Raw genomic sequence first — 6000 nt, forward strand, 5'->3', positions numbered from 1 at the left:
CTCTGGAGTAGAAAAGCATGTCTCTTGAATTGGAGTCTCATTTTGCCAAGGAACTATTTTTCACCAACAAATCAAGGATTACAAGTATGAATTATCTGGGAGAAAATACCTATTTTTTTCTTATTTCACATTCTTAAATGCAGCCTGAAAACCACCTGTATCAGTAACACCTGAGACTCTGGTTTACGTGCAGATTAAGGAATCCCACCTCAAAGCTACTGAATCAGAACCTCTGGAGGTGAGGCCTGAGAATGTGTATTTTGACAAGCTCCTTTGGTGATTCTCTCTCACCTGAAGTTTGAGGACTACATCTATAGAAGGTGTACCTCCTCAATCTGCTTAAACAGGGCCAAGCCTTTCCTCAAGCTGAGTTCAGATACACATTTTTTCTGTATAGTTTTTGCTTTTATTATTATTTTTGACACATAGTAATTGTATGCATTTATTGGGTACAGTATAAAAATTCAATGCATGTATACGATGTGTAATGATCAAATTAGCATATTCATCACCTCAAACGCTTAGCGTTTTTTTGTGTTGGGAATATTCAAAATCAGCTCACCTAGGTATTTGAAAATATATGGCAAGTTGTCATTATATATTTTATATCGTCATCCTCCAGCTATAGAACACTAGAACCTATTCCTCCTATCTAGCTATAATTTTGTATCAATTAACCTCCACTCTCTACTTCCATGAGTTCTACTTTTCTAGCTCCCACATATGAGTGAGAGCATGCAGTATTTATCTCTCTGTGCCTAGATTTTTTCACTTAACATAATGTCCTGCAAGGTCATCCATGTTGCTAGACACATTTTTATAAACTAATTTGTGTTTCCTGAACTTAAAACTGCAAAGCACTTAAGTGAGTAGTAATGGAAGCCATCTCCTTTCATTTCTTAACTTATTTCTGTATAAGGCAAGGTGGAAAAGAGGAAAAGTCAGGTTTATTAAGCAAATGTAACAAAAACAATTTACCATCCCTTAACACACAAAAGTAAAATGCAGATCCAATAAATTAGTTTGCATTAGTTATAATTAGTTTGTTGAAGTACAATAATTAGTTTGTTGAAGTGCCCTCTTGGGTACTTCAAATCACTTGACAATAGCATCAAAACACTAGCTGAGCTGCTATCTGTTATGATTACACATATTGTTGCATGTGATTTCCTCTTCCATAGAACACATGGCAACTCTCCAGAAAGCCTTGTTCTGTTATTATATTGTAATATTCTTCAATATACAGGAAAAGGGTATTTTTTAATTTTTTCCTTTTCCTTTGAAATTATTTCCCACGCCTTTCAGGGACCGTGGTAATGTTCCAAAACTTTTCTAATCAATCTAACATTGCAAGCTGTCAGAAAGGATTTTCATCGCTAGAATTTACATGACACTATACATTTAATATCTGTTCTACATAGATTCTTCTATTCTTTTATTTTTACCTTATTTTCCTGCTTCTTGGGAGTCTTTTTGTTCTTTTCAGACTTATTGAATTATCTCCAATTGTAATGGCTTTATTAAAAGTAGCTCTAGAATTCCATTGCCAGAAAAACTGGATCAGCAAAATTTTCTCGACAATTTGCTGTCATGTTACTTTGGGATTGTGATTCACTTTACTTGCAAAGTATCTAAAATGGAGGGTGTTAGAACTTTGAGCAGGATGAACTGTTTTGATCAAACTAGTTAATACATGCAGTGATATAATCAGTGAATTCTGATAGCAAGTTTGATGATCATGGAATTGTTTTGTTGTTCCTTTTGTATATTGAGTGGCTACTTTAACGAATTTGCCAAAACACTGGGGTTTTGTTTTGTTATTGCCTCACTGTAGTCCATAATGATAAAATAACCTCCTATTGAACATAACAATAAAACTTAAACAATAGCAACTCAATTTTATAGCAAATTAAAGATAGAAAAACTGAGTTGATATATATATATGAGAAAATATTATTCTTTATATGTCTCATTAGGTGTACAATTATGTTTCAAGTCTCATATTCTAATATTTCAGCATTATAATAACCTCGTATGATTGATTGTTTTTTCAGGAGAATTGGAGAATATATGTAGAATTCTATTTAACATATTATTTGAATTTATTAAAGACCCACCAACCAGTAGGAAGATGTGGGAATGGATATATACTGAACTTTGAGCCACTTAGAATTGTGCTATTCCTATACTGCAATATAGGAAAAAAAGAATGAACATTAAAGAATGTGTGATTGACTAAGAATAGTAGAGACTAAGAATAGTCAGTGCTCATGAGTGAGTAAAAATTTTTATTATTTTGCACAATGATTCTTTCTGTTAATTTGGGTTTAGGGCTAAATAAACATTATATAAATACATTGAAGTTAGAATGTTGACACCGTGTTAATGTTTTGTTTTCTGAAAATATCACAGACCATTTCTGAAACATTTAAACTTTGGCATTAACTAAATTTATTTTCCAAGCACCTTTCCTCTATTTCAAAATATGAATGCATAGAGTCCACATGTTTCTGATTCATTTACAACTAATTTATCAAAATTGGCAAGACCTATTTGCTAACCACAAGGTCTAGAAAGCCAGTTTTTTTAAAAGCATTCTTAAATTTTCCATTTGGACCACTCAGTTAATTCAGAGGGGATTCAAACTTTAATTATGAGAGTTTATTAGAAACTGAGAAGCCATTGAGTGTTTCCTTTCACTCCATTTTTTCTATTTGATCTCTTTTGCCAATCTGAAAGATCCTCAATTTTCCTTTGCTTGCCCTGCTCTCAGAATATGTGGAACATGTTCATTAATAATATTAGCGATAATAAATTCCAAAAATATTATTCTAAATAATAATGTTTTAATTCCCCATCAATCTTATTTTCCAATTGAATAAAGTTATCAGAAGTCAAATATATGATAAATTCAGCATACTTACTTGTAGTTTTTCTATACTTAACAGATGGTATGTTTTAGCATACGTGTCTTTGACTTAAACTTTCTCTGAAGATTCAATACAGAGGCTGAGCCTACACATGAGTAATTAGACTCTTGGGAGGTAGTGAACTAGGAAGCAGCCTGCACACTCTCCTCTTACAGAGAGGATTAAAGGTGGCCAGTGGATATCCACATTCAGATTGATCATCTGAGAGCATCGTGAATCAAAAGAGAGGTGACTAGAGGCACTGAAAGTGAAGGAGAAGGAGGCGAGGCAACCTGCGCTGCAGTTTGGAGGTCCACAAGGAAGATGAGCACATATGTTGGTAAGGCACGGAGGGGAGAATCCCAGGGCTCCATGCTTCCCCTACAGTCATTGCTGTCTGAGCTGCAGGAAGGACCCTCCATTGCAAAAGGTCACAGAACTGACATAGGAAACTATCTGGAGACTGTGCAGAGGCATTGATCGGGAGAGAGGGCACAGCAGTGACTCGCTGGCTTTCAAAATCTGGGCACTGTCACTAGCACTAATTTAAAAGCCTAGACCCAGAGCACTTCCTCTACCTAGGGGTCCGATCCATTGCTGCTGCCTCCACATCAGCCCTGCCAGTCTGGGACAGGGGGTGTGAGCTGGGAGGCTGGGTACCCTTGTGAGTCCCATGGGCAGGTGCTGCACACACCTCCACCACAGTTGGGAGACCAGGGTGGTCTGACAATCACCACAGCCTGTCGATATGGGAGGTGCTGGGCTTAAGAAGTGCCCAGCCAACAAACGGTGCAGACAGTGAATCCAAATGGGATAGCTTTCAAGCCGGAATGGGCCAACAATTGCTACCATCCATAGATGTGGGAAGCACCATGCTCAAGCCAGAGGGGCCAAAAAAAAAAAAAAAAAAACCACCACTGCCTGCCATCTAACCCAGACAGTTCTCAAGCTGGCATAAGCTGACAAACATTGTCATCTGTACATATGAGTGGGCAGCCCTCAAGCTGGTGCAGGCTGTCCATTGCCACTGCTGGAGGGCGTGAGTGGGTTCTAATTTCCAGAATATATAAAGAACTCTTCCAACTTAAATATAAAGAAAAATAAATAACTCAGTTAAAAATGGACAGAGAGGCTAGACATGGTGACTCATGCTTATAATCCCAGCATTGTGGGAGGCAAGATTGCTTGGGGTCCAGGAGTTTGAGACCAGCTTGGGCAACATAGCAAGACCCTATATCTACAAAATTTTTTTAAAAAATGACTTGGGCATGGTGGCATGAGCCTATAGTCCTGGCTACCTAGAAAGCTGAGTCAGGAGGATTGGTTGAGTCTGGGAGTTGGAAGCTACAGTGAGCTGTGAGCACTTCCAGTCTGGGCAGCAAAATGAGATCCTGTCTCACATTAAAAAAAAAAAAAAGGCAGAGAATTTGAATAAACATTTCTTCAAAGAAGATTCACAAATGACCAATAAACCCATCAAAATACTCAACATCATTAGTCATTAGGCAAATGCTAATGAAAACCTCAATGAGAGACCAGTTCACACCCACTAGAATGGCTATGATCAAAAAGACAATAGTGAGTGTTAGTGAAGATGTGAAGAAACTGGAACCTTTACACATTGCTAGTGACAAGGACTCCCTCCTTGATCAAACTTTAGCCAATCTACTTTGAACCCTCTTCTCTACTATGCATTATCTTTGGCCTGCTGTCCATGGCCTGCTGAGCCTACTTCAGCAAAAATTTTGCTGAGTCAGGTTAGCAAGAATCACCTACATTGATGCCCAACAAAGTTTTTGGTAATTTTTCCATCCTCTGACTCCCTCACTCTGCCCATTGGCTATAAATCTTTAGCTGTCCTGTTGTATTCAGAGTTGAGTTTAATTTCTCTCTCCTATTGCAGTAGTCTTGAATAAAGTCTTTCTTGCCTGTTTAACTCATCCAATGCAATAGAATTTGCATTGCATTACAAACACAATTTTTAATCATCCAATGCAATTTTAATATGACACTGGTGAGAATTTTAAAAGATTTCCTTTTAAAAAGGAAAGATTTCTTTCCTCCTTTGGAAAGAAGTTTGACAGTCTCTCAAGAAGTTATACAAAGTTACTCTCAATTCCATTCCTAGTTATTAAAGGAAAAAAAAATATTTTACCCCAAATATATTTCTTTGACACATTTTGAGATGGCTGTCAGAGATCCAGCAAACACAAGTATCCCTCCAAAGCTGTCTTTTGTAGGGGCATATATGAATCTATAGAGAATCTGCATTGATACAGCCAGGCCTTCCCTTATCTAGACTGTGGGAGGATTGATTGAGAGTCTGACCTCTTTAAAGGTCTGAAAGAAACATTTACCATCTATTCTCTCCAAGGGTGGCTACTTCTGAGATTTCATTTACATAACAAGACCACCTTTGCTAGTCATTCTTCCTCTTCTCTCTGTCCCATGACATGTCTTGCCACTCAACCTGATTTACCACCATAACCTGTGTATGGTCATGCTCTGCGATCCCATTCTTTCTGTAACCTCCAGATGATAGATAGGCTTCTGTACTCCAGCAGAGGGTTGGAGTAATCGCTCTTGTGATTCTCCCCCATGTACACGTTAATAAATTCGTATGTCTTTTCTTCAGTTAATCTGATTTTTGTGAGTCGGTTTTTCAGCGAACCTTCAGAAGGTGAAGAAGATGTTTCCCCTTTCCTACAGTATATACTTAAGAGAATTAAAAGCACATGTTCACATTAAATTTGTACATGAATGTTCATGGCATAATTATTTACAATAGCCAAAAAGTGAAAGCAACTCAAATGCTTATCAACTAATAAATGGATAGTCAAAACATAGTATATCCATGAATAGAATATTATTCATCCATAAAAAGAAATGAAGTACTGATATATGCTAAAATATGGACGACTGTGGGAACATTATGCTTAGTGAAAGAAGCCAGACATAAAAGGCCATACATTGTATAATTCCATTTATATGAAATGTCCAGAAAAGGCAAATGCATAGAGACAGAAAGGAGATCATTGTTCAGCAGGGGCTGGGGAGGGGGGAAAATGGAACTTAACTACTCATGGGTATG

The 6000-nt window shown here is 37.2% G+C and overlaps 1 protein-coding gene across 1 annotated transcript in view; it reads right to left on the bottom strand.

Moving 5' to 3' along the window:
- RPS23 (ribosomal protein S23) overlaps positions 1–5509 on the bottom strand; it is a 477290-nt gene extending 471781 nt beyond the window's left edge. Inside the window, exon 1 of the mRNA XM_012784374.2 lies at positions 5504–5509. The gene's annotated coding sequence lies outside the window, so the exon portion shown is untranslated. The remainder of the gene's footprint in view (positions 1–5503) is intronic.
- Between the last annotated feature and the right edge of the window lie 491 nt (positions 5510–6000).

The sequence above is a fragment of the Microcebus murinus genome, chromosome 11 (genome assembly GCF_040939455.1).
Source record: "Microcebus murinus isolate Inina chromosome 11, M.murinus_Inina_mat1.0, whole genome shotgun sequence".
Taxonomy (NCBI): domain Eukaryota; kingdom Metazoa; phylum Chordata; class Mammalia; order Primates; family Cheirogaleidae; genus Microcebus; species Microcebus murinus.